General features: G+C 43.9%; 1 protein-coding gene across 4 annotated transcripts in view; it reads left to right on the plus strand.

Moving 5' to 3' along the window:
* LOC112251267 (pre-B-cell leukemia transcription factor 1) overlaps positions 1-14,046 on the plus strand; it is a 121,283-nt gene that overhangs the window by 46,129 nt on the left and 61,108 nt on the right. The window lies entirely within an intron of this gene.

Here is a 14,046-nt window from a genome sequence, read left to right on the forward strand (position 1 = left end):
GACAAGGTAGGGGTGGTATACAGAAGATAACCAATCAGTTGTGTTGTGACAAGGTAGGGGTGGTATACAGAAGATAACCAATCAGTTGTGTTGTGACAAGGTAGGGGTGGTATACAGAAGATAACCAATCAGTTGTGTTGTGACAAGGTAGGGGTGGTAAACAGAAGATAACCAATCAGTTGTGTTGTGACAAGGTAGGGGTGGTAAACAGAAGATAACCTATATGTTGTGTTGTGACAAGGTAGAGGTGGTATACAGAAGATAGCCAATCAGTTGTGTTGTGACAAGGTAGGGGTGGTATACAGAAGATAACCAATCAGTTGTGTTGTGACAAGGTAGGGGTGGTATACAGAAGATAACCAATCAGTTGTGTTGTGACAAGGTAGGGGTGGTAAACAGAAGATAACCAATCAGTTGTGTTGTGACAAGGTAGGGGTGGTATACAGAAGATAACCAATCAGTTGTGTTGTGACAAGGTAGGGGTGGTATACAGAAGATAACCAATCAGTTGTGTTGTGACAAGGTAGGGGTGGTATACAGAAGATAACCAATCAGTTGTGTTGTGACAAGGTAGGGTGGTATACAGAAGATAACCAATCAGTTGTGCTGTGACAAGGTAGGGGTGGTATACAGAAGATAACCAATCAGTTGTGTTGTGACAAGGTAGGGGTGGTATACAGAAGATAACCAATCAGTTGTGTTGTGACAAGGTAGGGGTGGTATACAGAAGATAACCAATCAGTTGTGTTGTGACAAGGTAGGGGTGGTATACAGAAGATAACCAATCAGTTGTGTTGTGACAAGGTAGGGGTGGTATACAGAAGATAACCAATCAGTTGTGTTGTGACAAGGTAGGGGTGGTATACAGAAGATAACCAATCAGTTGTGTTGTGACAAGGTAGGGGTGGTATACAGAAGATAACCAATCAGTTGTGTTGTGACAAGGTAGGGGTGGTATACAGAAGATAACCAATCAGTTGTGTTGTGACAAGGTAGGGGTGGTAAACAGAAGATAACCAATCAGTTGTGTTGTGACAAGGTACAGAAGATAACCAATCAGTTGTGTTGTGACAAGGTAGAGGTGGTATACAGAAGATAGCCAATCAGTTGTGTTGTGACAAGGTAGGGGTGGTAAACAGAAGATAACCAATCAGTTGTGTTGTGACAAGGTAGGGGTGGTAAACAGAAGATAACCAATCAGTTGTGTTGTGACAAGGTAGGGGTGGTAAACAGAAGATAACCTATATGTTGTGTTGTGACAAGGTAGAGGTGGTATACAGAAGATAGCCAATCAGTTGTGTTGTGACAAGGTAGGGGTGGTATACAGAAGATAACCAATCAGTTGTGTTGTGACAAGGTAGGGTTGGTATACAGAAGATAACCAATCAGTTGTGTTGTGGCAAGGTAGGGGTGGTAAACAGAAGATAACCTATCAGTTGTGTTGTGACAAGGTAGAGGTGGTATACAGAAGATAGCCAATCAGTTGTGTTGTGACAAGGTAGGGGTGGTATACAGAAGATAACCAATCAGTTGTGTTGTGACAAGGTAGGGGTGGTAAACAGAAGATAACCAATCAGTTGTGTTGTGACAAGGTAGGGGTGGTATACAGAAGATACCAATCAAATCAAATCAAATCAAATCAAATGTATTTATATAGCCCTTCGTACATCAGCTGATATCTCAAAGTGCTGTACAGAAACCCAGTCTAAAACCCCAAACAGCAAGCAATGCAGGTGTAGAACACGGTGGCTAGGGAAAACTCCCTAGAAAGGCCAAAACCTAGGAAGAAACCTAGAGAGGAACCAGGTTGTGCCAGTCCTCTTCTGTGACAAGGTAGGGGTGGTGTACAGAAGATAACCAATCAGTTGTGTTGTGACAAGGTAGGGTGGTATACAGAAGATAACCAATCAGTTGTGACAAGGTAGGGGTGGTATACAGAAGATAACCAATCAGTTGTGTTGTGACAAGGTAGGGGTGGTATACAGAAGATAACCAATCAGTTGTGTTGTGACAAGGTAGGGGTGGTAAACAGAAGATAACCAATCAGTTGTGTTGTGACAAGGTAGGGGTGGTAAACAGAAGATAACCTATATGTTGTGTTGTGACAAGGTAGAGGTGGTATACAGAAGATAGCCAATCAGTTGTGTTGTGACAAGGTAGGGGTGGTATACAGAAGATAACCAATCAGTTGTGTTGTGACAAGGTAGGGGTGGTATACAGAAGATAACCAATCAGTTGTGTTGTGACAAGGTAGGGGTGGTATACAGAAGATAACCAATCAGTTGTGTTGTGACAAGGTAGGGGTGGTATACAGAAGATAACCAATCAGTTGTGTTGTGACAAGGTAGGGGTGGTATACAGAAGATAACCAATCAGTTGTGTTGTGACAAGGTAGGGGTGGTAAACAGAAGATAACCTATCAGTTGTGTTGTGACAAGGTAGAGGTGGTATACAGAAGATAGCCAATCAGTTGTGTTTTGACAAGGTAGGGGTGGTAAACAGAAGATAACCTATCAGTTGTGTTGTGACAAGGTAGAGGTGGTATACAGAAGATAGCCAATCAGTTGTGTTTTGACAAGGTAGGGGTGGTATACAGAAGATAACCAATCAGTTGTGTTGTGACAAGGTAGGGGTGGTAAACAGAAGATAACCAATCAGTTGTGTTGTGACAAGGTAGGGGTGGTATACAGAAGATAACTAATCAGTTGTGTTGTGACAAGGTAAGGGTGGTATACAGAAGATAACCAATCAGTTGTGTTGTGACAAGGTAGGGGTGGTATACAGAAGATAACCAATCTTTTGTGTTGTGACAAGGTAGGGGTGGTAAACAGAAGATAACCAATCAGTTGTGTTGTGACAAGGTAGGGGTGGTATACAGAAGATAATCAATCAGTTGTGTTGTGACAAGGTAGGGGTGGTATACAGAAGATAACCAATCAGTTGTGTTGTGACAAGGTAGGGGTGGTATACAGAAGATAACCAATCAGTTGTGTTGTGACAAGGTAGGGGTGGTATACAGAAGATAACCAATCAGTTGTGTTGTGACAAGGTAGGGGTGGTATACAGAAGATAACCAATCAGTTGTGTTGTGACAAGGTAGGGGTGGTATACAGAAGATAACCAATCAGTTGTGTTGTGACAAGGTAGGGGTGGTATACAGAAGATAACCAATCAGTTGTGTTGTGACAAGGTAGGGGTGGTATACAGAAGATAACCAATCAGTTGTGTTGTGACAAGGTAGGGGTGGTATACAGAAGATAGCCCTATTTGGTAAAAGACCAAGTTCATATTATGGCAAGAACAGCTCAAATAACAAAGCGAAACGACAGTCCATCATTACTTTAAGAAATGAAGGTCAGACAATTCGGAAAATTTCAAGAACTTTGAAAGTATCTTCAAGTGCAGTCGCAAAACTCCATCAAGCGCTATGATGAAACTGACTTTCATGAGGACCGCCACAGGAAAGGAAGCCCCAGAGTTAACTCTGCTGCAGAGGATAAGTTCATTAGAGGTACCTGCACCTCAGATTGCAGCCCAAATAAATGCTTCACAGAGTTCAAGTAACAGACACATCTCAACATCAACTGTTCAGAGGAGAATAAGGCCTTCATGGTAGAATTGCTGCAAAGAAACCACTACTAAAGGAAACCAATAAGAAGAAGAGACTTTAAGAAGCAGAAACACAAGCAATGGACATTAGACCAGTGGAAATCTGTCCTTTGGTCTGATGAGTCCAAATTTGAGATTTTTGGTTCTAACCGCCGTGTCTTTGTGAGACGCACAGTTGGTGAACGGATGATCTCTGGGTGTGTGGTTCAAACCGTGAAGCATGGAGGAGGTGTGATGGTGTGGGGGTGCTTTGCTGGTGACACTGTCAGTGATTTATTTAGAATTCAAGGCACACTTAACCAGCACGGGTACCACAGCATTATGCAGGAATAGGCCATCCCATCTGGTTTGCGCTTAGTGGAACTGTCATTTGTTTTTCAACAGGACAATGACCCAACACACCTCCAGTCTGTGTAAGGGCTATTTGACCAATAAGGAGAGTGATGCATCAGATGACCTGGCCTTCTAGGCAGAGTTGCAAAGAAAAAGCCATATCTCAGACTGGCCAATTAAAAGAAAAGATTAAGATGGGCAAAAGAACACTGGACAGAGGATCCAGCATCCCAGAGTTGCCTCTTCACTGTTGACATTGAGACTGGTATTTTACGGGTACTATTTAATGAAGCTGCCAGTTGAGGACTTGTGAGGTGTCTATTTCTCACACTAGACACTCTAATGTACTTGTCCTCTTGCTCAGTTGTGCACCGGGGTCTCCCACTCCTCTTTCTATTCTGGTTAGGGCCAGTTTGCGCTGTTCTGTGAAGGGAGTAGTACACAGCGTTGTATAAGATCTTCAGTTTCTTGGCAATTTTTCACATGGAATAGCTTTCTTTTCTCAGAACAAGAATAGACTGACGAGTTTCAGAAGAAAGGTCTTTGTTTCTGGCCATTTTGAGCCTGTAATTGAACCCACAAATGCTGATGCTCCAGATACTCAACAAGTCTAAAGAAGGCCAGTTTTATTGCTTCTTTAATCAGCACAACCGTTTTCATCTGTGCTAAGATAATTGCAAAATGGTTTTCTAATGATCAATTTGCCTTTTAAAATGATTTGAATTAGTAGTTTGAAAAACTTGAATTAGCTAAAACAACGTGCCCTTGGAACACAGCAGTGATGGTTGCTGATAATGGACCTCTGTACACCTATGTAGATATTCCTTTAAAAATCAGCCGTTTCCAGCTACAATAGTCATTTATAAAATTAACAATGTCTGATCAATTTGATGTTATTTTAACGTACAAAACATGTGCTTTTCTTTCTAAAATAAGGACATTTCTAAGTGACCCCAAACGTTTCAACAGTAGTGTGTATTTGACCATTATTTAACAAGGCAAGTCAGTTAAGAACAAATTCTTATTTACAATGACGACCTACCCCGGCCAAACCCGGACGATGCTGGGCCAATTGTGTGCTGCCCTGGGGACTCCCAATCACAGCCCGATGTAATACAGCCTACATGCTGTTTTCTGAAGTGGTAAACTACTGTGCATACCACAGCAGTCAAATCAATAAGGATAGTTATCATCAGTGCCTATCGTTGACTCATCTCAACATGTACCTGATAACAATTAGTAGCCGTCCGCAGCCAGGGTCACACAGAGATGGCACTGTGAAATATGTCTGCCACGTCAGGGATGTCAAAATGGAACCAGCTATCCCACAAGAGTACGGTGGGAGGAAGGGAAACACAACCAGCTGAGATGCAAGGAACCCCGCTCTGAATCCAAATTAAACTCTCTGGAGGGGGGAGGGGTGTGGAGTACACAGAGAGATAGGGACTTGACATTGAAATATAGATGAATGGGATGCTAGCTAGTTTTTTGTATAAATTCTTAAATTGAGTAGCTGGCTAGCAAAGGCAAGATTTGGTTCTGGGTTCTGAGATTAGGTATTCAAAGGGATACAAATGTTGTGATCACAGTCATTGGCTAATTTATTCCATAAGCAACACTCAGAGCAAGGCCATCAAGCTGCACAGTTTGAAGCTAACTATCTAATGTTCAGCCAACAAAGTCAGAAGAACAAGTAGTTTTCAGCACAGCGTTCGGCAGTTTGAAGCTAGACAACGCAGAAGGAAGGAAAATATGTCATACATCTCAGTGTTTCTCTTGGACTGCAGTGTCCTAGCTTCCCTTCTCAGCACACAGCTTGGACCCTTTCATCGGCACTGTCATATCTGTCTCTGTCTCAGGTCTGTTCCAATAGTCAGCGTAACGTAGGCCCCGAGCCCTCCTCTCCTGCCCCACACGTTGCAAAGGAGGACTCGTCCCAGGAGAGACAGGTGTCAGCAGGCTTGGCCCCCCCCAACTGCCACACTCGAAACCCCTCTGATCCAGCCAGATGCCTTCCCTGCCGCAACAATACTGCCACACCATTTGAAGCTGAGCTACTAGGAAAGAAAGGGTCATCTCTGTCGATGTTCCACGGAGTACGCCATATCAGAAGATGCCAGAGTTCCATCATTGTGTGGGACTTGCTTATGTCAAATAGGGAGATACAGAGTGTCTTGGAGATGAGAGAAGTGCTCTCTCTTCCAGTCCGAAAGCACTCTGACATTGTTTTCTTCTCCCAGACACAGACACTGTCAGAGGAGAGCAGCACTGTTGGGAAGAGCCAACGGATGCCATTGAAGGCTCAGAAGACAGTGAATGATGCAGATGAACTGCTGGACCTAGTGGCTGGATGGAGATTTTTTTATTTATTTCATTTCACTTTTCAACAACCTACCTTTTTGTGAAAAAGGTAGGTTGTTGAAAAAAGGGTCCATCATTTTAGAAGCAATTTCATCCACATCTCCCTGCTGCTCCACCTGCCAGTACCTGACACCTTTATTCAAAGAGGTGACATGAAATAGTGAAAGTCAAAATGAATAATGCTATTCACCCCCCCCCAACCCCCTCCACAGCCACTTCATGTTTTTAATTTAACCGACCTGGAAGACCAGGTTTCTTGAATTTAGGCAATCACTGAACTGATCAATCAGCTAAGTAGCTCAGTGTGGTACCTAGTTGGGACAAAATCCTGCAATACCTGCGGCACTCCAGGAACAGGGTTGCCTACCCCTGATATAGGGAATAGGGTGCCATTTAGGCCGCAGTCATACACTCACATTTTCTTATTCTGTGGCTAGTGGTCCTCTTACCTCTCCACCTATTATTTTTGGAATCATTTGAATTGATCTTTGGTGAAGCCAGACAAAGCATGCTATACTGTATATTTAATGTCTTTGACCAGGCAGGCATGTTGAGAGCTGTCAGTTGAATAGTGGGGTTACTGGACATTCATGATTTAATTGCAGCTGTGTATCTGAATGCTGCTGGAGTGCAAAGTGATGGATATTTGTTATTATTTAAATGAAGAACGAAGACTGAGTGGATCAATGACTGCGCATGTCAACACATACACACAAGACACACACACACGCACACGCGAACACACACACACACCACTATCGGTACATATTTAAGGGCCTGAAATACGAAGACAAAAAATCTCCAAGAATGTATTGTTTGGGTACTTCAGCCATCTGCCGTGATCTTTGGGACTGATGGTCTGAAGGTCTTCAGCTCAAATGACTCTGTCCCCTTAGCTGCTGCTGTCAGAGGCTGACAGACCTCATGTTTATTTCATCCTGCGTCTGCCTGGGCTGCCTCCTTTCCCTATCCTCCCATGTCATTAACGCTGGGAGCAAAGAGGAGCAGGGTAAGAGGAGGAGGAGTGAGGAGGAGCAGGGTTTGAAGAGGAGCAGGGAGGGAGCGGAGGGGAGTAAGGAGGATCAGGGTCTCTGCAGTGGCTGGCCTAATGAATTCCACCCCCTAACTAGTTACCCCGGCTCAAGATGTCAAATTAAAACAGCCTGGGAAAAGAGAGAGCGAGAGAGAGAGAGAGAGGAGAGAGTAGTGTGTGTGTGTCTGTGTGTTCACATTTGTATGTTCACATGTGTGTGAATGTATGCTTGTGTATACACCAAAAATGGTTGAACCAAGCCGTTCCAGGGGTTAGGATTTGGATTAATGGAATGAATGGCTACAGCCTGTTGACCAGTAAGTTGGTGGGAGTGACAGAGGATATACACATATGCAGGTTAGCATATTATTATTTTTTCAAATGTCTCAGTCTTACTTCCTCGTCACATGCCTGGGAGGCTGGAACAGTCAGAGACAACATATGCAGGTTGTTTTCTGTTATTTTTTGTCATGAATCTTGTTCTGGAGGCAGCTCTGCAGAGTTGTCACAAGTTTACACAGCCACAAAGTCATAAAATCTGATTTTAAACCTAACCTTAAGCATACTGCTAACACTAATGCCTAACCCTAACCTTAAATCAAGACCAAAAAGCACATTTTTGTTTTCATACATTTTTACAATATAGCCATTTTGACTTTGCAGCTGGCCTATCTAAGGGGTAATCGCTCAATTATGCCTCCAGAATAAAACTCATGACAATAAACATCACCCTGCATAATACAGTCGTGGCCAAAAGTTTTGAGAATGATACAAATAGTAATTTTCACAAAGTCTGCTGCCTCAGTTTGTATGATGGCAATTTGCATATACTCCAGAATGTTATGAAGTCCATCTTTGCCATCCAAATGAACTGAATCCCCAAAAAACATTTCCACTGCATTTCAGCCCTGCCATAAAAGGACCAGCTGACATCATGTCAGTGAGTCTCTCGTTAACACAGGTGTGAGTGTTGACGAGGACAAGGCTGGAGATCACTCTGTCATGCTGATTGAGTTTGAATAACAGACTGGAAGCTTCAAAGGGAGGGTGGTGCTTGGAATCATTGTTCTTCCTCTGTCAGCCATGGTTACCTGCAAGGAAACACATGCCGTCATCATTGCTTTGCACAAAAAGGGCTTCACAGGCAAGGATATTGCTGCTGTTGTGAAGAAGGCTTCAGGGTGCCCAAGAAAGTCCAGCAAGCGCCAGGACCGTCTCCTAAAGTTGATCAGCTGCGGGATCGGGGCACCACCAGTACATAGCTTGCTCAGGAATGGCAGCAGGCAGGTGTGAGTGCATCTGCACGCACAGTGAGGCGAAGACTTTTGGAGGATGGCCTGGTGTCAAGAAGGGCAGCAAAGAAGCCACTTCTCTCCAGGAAAAACATCAGGGACGGACTGATATTCTGCAAAGGGTACAGGGATTGGACTGCTGAGGACTGGGGTAAAGTCATTTTCTCTGATGAATCCCCTTTCTGATTGTTTGGGGCATCTGGAAAAAAGCTTGTCCAGAGAAGACAAGGTGAGCGCTACCATCAGTCCTGTGTCATGCCAACAGTAAAGCATCCTGAGACCATTCATGTGTGGGGTTGCTTCTCAGCCAAGGGAGAGGGCTCAATCACAATTTTGCCTAAGAACACAGCCATGAATAAAGAATCATACCAACACATCCTCCGAGAGCAACTTCTCCCAATGCCTTTTCCAGCATGATGGAGCACCTTGCCATAAGGCAAAAGTGATAACTAAGTGGCTCGGGGAACAAAACAGCGATATTTTGGGTCCATAGCCAGGAAACTCCCCAGACCTTAATCCCATTGAGAACTTGTGGTCAATCCTCAAGAGGCGGGTGGACAAAAAAAAACACAAATTCTGACAAACTCCAAGCATTGATTATGCAAGAATGGGCTGCCATCAGTCAGGATGTGGCCCAGAAGTTAATTGACAGCATGCCAGTGTGAATTGCAGAGGTCTTGAAAAAGAAGAGTCAACACTGTAAATATTGACTCTTTGCATCAACTTCATGTAATTGTCAATAAAATACTTTGACACTTATGAAATTCTTGTAATTATACTTCAGTATTCCATAGTAACAAAAATATCTAAAGACTCAGGCAGCAGTCTGTTGTCAGAGGCTCCTGAAATAAAATTGTGCTGCTTCAGATTATTTATGTATCGTTTTAACCTTTTATTTAACTAGAGATGTCAGTTAAGAACAAATTCTAATTTTCATTGATGGCCTACGTCGGCCAAACCCGGACGATGCTGGGCCAATTGTGCACCGCCCTATGGGACTCCAAATCACGGCCGGTTGACGACCTGTATTAACGTTCCCTTTATTTATGCCCTGTGTGCTTACCATCAGTTTTATGATGATGAAAGCAGGGAGTTGCAACCAACAGCTGTATCTCTCAGAAAATCCCATAGATTAAATCATAAGCATCGACAGCGTCTTAATTATGGTTATTTAGATGTCATTGTGATAAGCGTAACGAGGGCAGACGTGTGTTATTGAGCTGTGAGCTGCCTGCGACAGGCGGTTCCTCTGGCTGGGACCACCTACTACAGAGTAGGGTTACTTATTGGAAGGTTGCTAGTGCTTTGTACAGTACATACAGTGGGAAGAACAAGTATTTGATACACTGCCGATTTTCCAGGTTTTCCTACTTACAAAGCATGTAGAGGTCTGTAATTTTTTATCATAGTTACACTTCAACTGTGAGAGACGGTATCTAAAACAAAAATCCAGAAAATCACATTGTATGATTTTTAAGTAATTAATTTGCTATATCAGTATTTGATACATCAGAAAACCAGAACTTAATATTTGGTACAGAAACCTTTGTTTGTAATTACAGAGATCATACGTTTCCTGTAGTTTTTGACCAGGTTTGCACACACTGCAGCAAGGATTTTGTCCCTCTCCTCCATACAGACCTTCTCCAGATCCTTCAGGCTTCGGGGCTGTTGCTGGGCAATACGGACTTTCAGCTCCCTCCAAAGATTTTCTATTGGGTTCAGGTCTGGAGACTGGCTAGGCCACTCCAGGACCTTGAGATGCTTCTTACGGAGCCACTCCTTAGTTGCCCTGGCTGTGTGTTTCAGGTCGTTGTCATGCTGGAAGACCCAGCCACGATCCATCTTCAATGCTCTTACTGAGGGAAGGAGGTTGTTGGCCAAGATCTCGCGATACATGGCCCCATCCACCCTCCCCTCAATACGGTGCAGTCGTCCTATCCCCTTTGCAGAAAAGCATCCCCAAAGAATGATGTTTCCACCTCCATGCTTCACGGTTGGGATGGTGTTGTACTCATCCTTCTTCTTCCTCCAAACACAGCGAGTGGAGTTTAGACCAAAAAGCTCTATTTTTGTCTCAGACCACATGACCTTCTCCCATTCCTCGTCTGGATCATCCAGATGGTCATTGGCAAACTTCAGACGGGCCTGGACATGCGCTGGCTTGAGCAGGGGGACCTTGCGTGCGTTGCAGGATTTTAATCCATGACGGCGTAGTGTGTTATTAATGGTTTGACCAGGTCCTGCCGTGTAGTTCTGGGCTGATCCCTCACCTTCCTCATGATCATTGATGCCCCACGAGGTGAGATCTTGCATGGAGCCCCAGACCGGGGTCATTGACCGTCATCTTGAACTTCTTCCATTTTCTCATAATTGCGCCAACAGTTGTTGCCTTCTCACCAAGTTGCTTGCCTATTGTCCTGTAGCCCATCCCAGCCTTGTGCAGGTCTACAATTTTATCACTGATGTCCTTACACAGCTCTCTGGTCTTGGTCATTGTGGAGAGGTTGGAGTCTGTTTGATTGAGTGTGTGGACAGGTGTCTTTTAGTCAGGTAACGAGTTCAAACAGGTGCAGTTAAATACAGGTAATGAGTGGAGAACAGGAGGGCTTCTTAAAGAAAAACTAACAGGTCTGTGAGAGCCGGAATTCTTACTGGTTGGTAGGTGATCAAATACTTATGTCATGCAATAAAATGCAAATTAATTACTTAAAAATCATACAATGTCATTTTCTGGATTTTTGTTCTAGATTCTGTCTCTCACAGTTGAAGTGTACCTATGATAACAATTACAGACCTCTACATGCTTTGTAAGTAGGAGTGTTAATTTGCTAAATTGTAATTTCTTGCCCACTTATGGCCTATTTATTGCTTTACCTCCTCATGCCATTCGTATACACTGTATATAGACTTTTTACATTTTTTATTGTGTTATTGACTGTATGTTTGTTTATTCCATGTGTAACTCTGTGTTGTTGTTTGTGTTGCACTGCTTCGCTTTATCTTGTCCAGTTAGCAGTTGTAAATGAGAATTTGTTCTCAACTGGCCTACCTGGTTAAATAAAGGTGAAATAATGTTTGTTTTTTAAATAGTCTGTTTAGGATAGGGGTTGCTATTGTTATAATACCAGGTAGCGCTTGCTATTCATGATATCAATCGTTCACAAGGGAGCAAAGTTGCACAATTCTAGTAACTTTCCCACAGGTTTTCCACAAATCCCGATTGGAATCAGGAGGGAAGAGGCTAACCTGGGTACCAGTCTGTTAAGATATCATTCCACTCTTTGTCATGCCAAACATGGCTTGACAAGGAGTCGTATGTTAGCACAAACAGACAGGATTTCTGTTACCCTATAAACACATCTGACTGCTTGTTGTAGCTACAAATAAGTGAGGCTAGCTCTGTGAAGTCTGTGCATTTCCAAGGCTAGCTCTGTGAAGTCTGTGCATTTTCCAGGCTAGCTCTGTGAAGTCTGTGCATTTTCCTGGCTAGCTCTGTGAAGTCTGTTTATTTCCAAGGCTAGCTCTGTGAAGTCTGTGCATTTCCCAGGTTAGCTCTGTGAAGTCTGTGCATTTCCCAGGTTAGCCCTGTGAAGTCTGTGCATTTCCCAGGTTAGCTCTGTGAAGTCTGTGCATTTCCCAGGTTAGCTCTGTGAAGTCTGTGCATTTCCCAGGCTAGCTCTGTGAAGTCTGTGCATTTCCCAGAGGACTGAGTTAGTACCCATCAGAAATGACCGCTACTGCCATCTGAGGGAGAGGAGGCCTCCCTGTGTGTGTTTCGTTCTCTGACAGTACCCGCCGATGGACAATGGTGTCAATCAATTCAACAGAGGAGCATGGCTCTGTCTCTACTGGGATGTTTCTGTGCTGTGTGGAGGGGGTCATAGGAGGTGCAGATACAAACTGCCTGGCCTGCAGGCTAGGCCATGGGAAGACAACTCCGAATACAACCTCAATAACCAATCCATCCTCTAAGACTGATGATACATGTGGGACTGGGGAAATAACTATTTTCCCATGACAAGTGATAATTATTTAGAGTGATTCATTACATCGTTTTGATTGTGATTGACACTGTTATGACTGCAGCAGTTGTATCTGATCTGAACATGTCTTTGAGGACTGGACAAACACTGGAGCTTAGATGACATAGCATTATGTTTTCCTCCTGTGGACTGTCTGTGAGTAAGTAAACAACAGTTAATATTCAAGAAGCACAGTAAATAGTACCAACCAGAAGAACCCATTGGCTACACATTTCTTGAGTTTTCCAGAATGAGGCTCCAGTAGGTGTGGGTGTCGGACATCCCTCCCTAGCGGTCCCCTCATCATATTACCCAGAGTACATTGGCGTGGTGGATCACCTTGGCCATCCCATCAGCCCCACGGCTTGTTAGACTGAAAGAATGCACTGCCTTAATTAAAGATCTGTAAATATCCTTCAATGGACTGCATTTGCACATTAAGAGAGATTTGCGGAATCGGCAGTGTAATACATTTTAATTAAGGATTAATTAAAAAATGATGGGGATTTCAGTTTGCCTGGCTGGCAGTCTGGGCTGGGTGTGTACAGCTATACTGTAGATGGGGATGCTGCCTGGCGTCTGCTGTTAGAGGAATATTGAGCACCGTGGCTTTCTGTTTAATGCTTGCTGCTTGGCTTTGACAGGAGCTGAGGGAGCATCTTAAGGTCTCCCTAAAAACAAAATGCTTTGCCTCTTTCTCTCTCTCTCTCTCTCTCTCTCTCTCTCTCTCTCTCTCTCTCTCTCTCTCTCTCTCTCTCTCTCATTCTCGTTCTCCTTCTCTCTCTCTCTCCCGCTCTTTCCTCCGAATGAAGAAAAAAAAGGCACATTTACAGGAGGTGGGAGGGTCTCTCACCTTTCTTTGGCTTAATTAAATTTTCTCATCCCCCATCCGCTCTCTCTCCTCATCTCCCCTTCCCTCTTTCCTGTCTCTTGTTTGCCTGGTGGAGCAGCGGAGTGGCTCTGAGACACGGAACACTAGTTGTGCTAGCAATTATGTTAATGGGTTGCTATTAGGCCATGATTCCGTATGAGCGATCGGGGAGAGGAAGAGCCCCGGCGGCAGAAAATGATAACAGAGCGTGGGCCTTGTTGATACCGCTCCAGCAGGATCATTTGCATAATGAACCCTCCCCACTAACGAGGGGTGTGGCCTCAACAGCAGCAACGAGCTCATCAGGATGTTGAGGAGTCTCATCGCAGCATGAGGCGAGAATAGAGGAGGATAGAGAGGAATCACAATGTGACAAACAAGATGCATGATGCACTAATTATTGTGAAATGAATGGGGTAATGTACTACACAACTGTAGCGTGTTTTGGCCTGTTTCAGGTGATACCATCCATACAGAGGATGACACACCTCACAATTCCAATGTCTTACCTAGACAACTGAG

The sequence above is a fragment of the Oncorhynchus tshawytscha genome, linkage group LG05 (assembly GCF_018296145.1).
Source record: "Oncorhynchus tshawytscha isolate Ot180627B linkage group LG05, Otsh_v2.0, whole genome shotgun sequence".
NCBI lineage: Eukaryota > Metazoa > Chordata > Actinopteri > Salmoniformes > Salmonidae > Oncorhynchus > Oncorhynchus tshawytscha.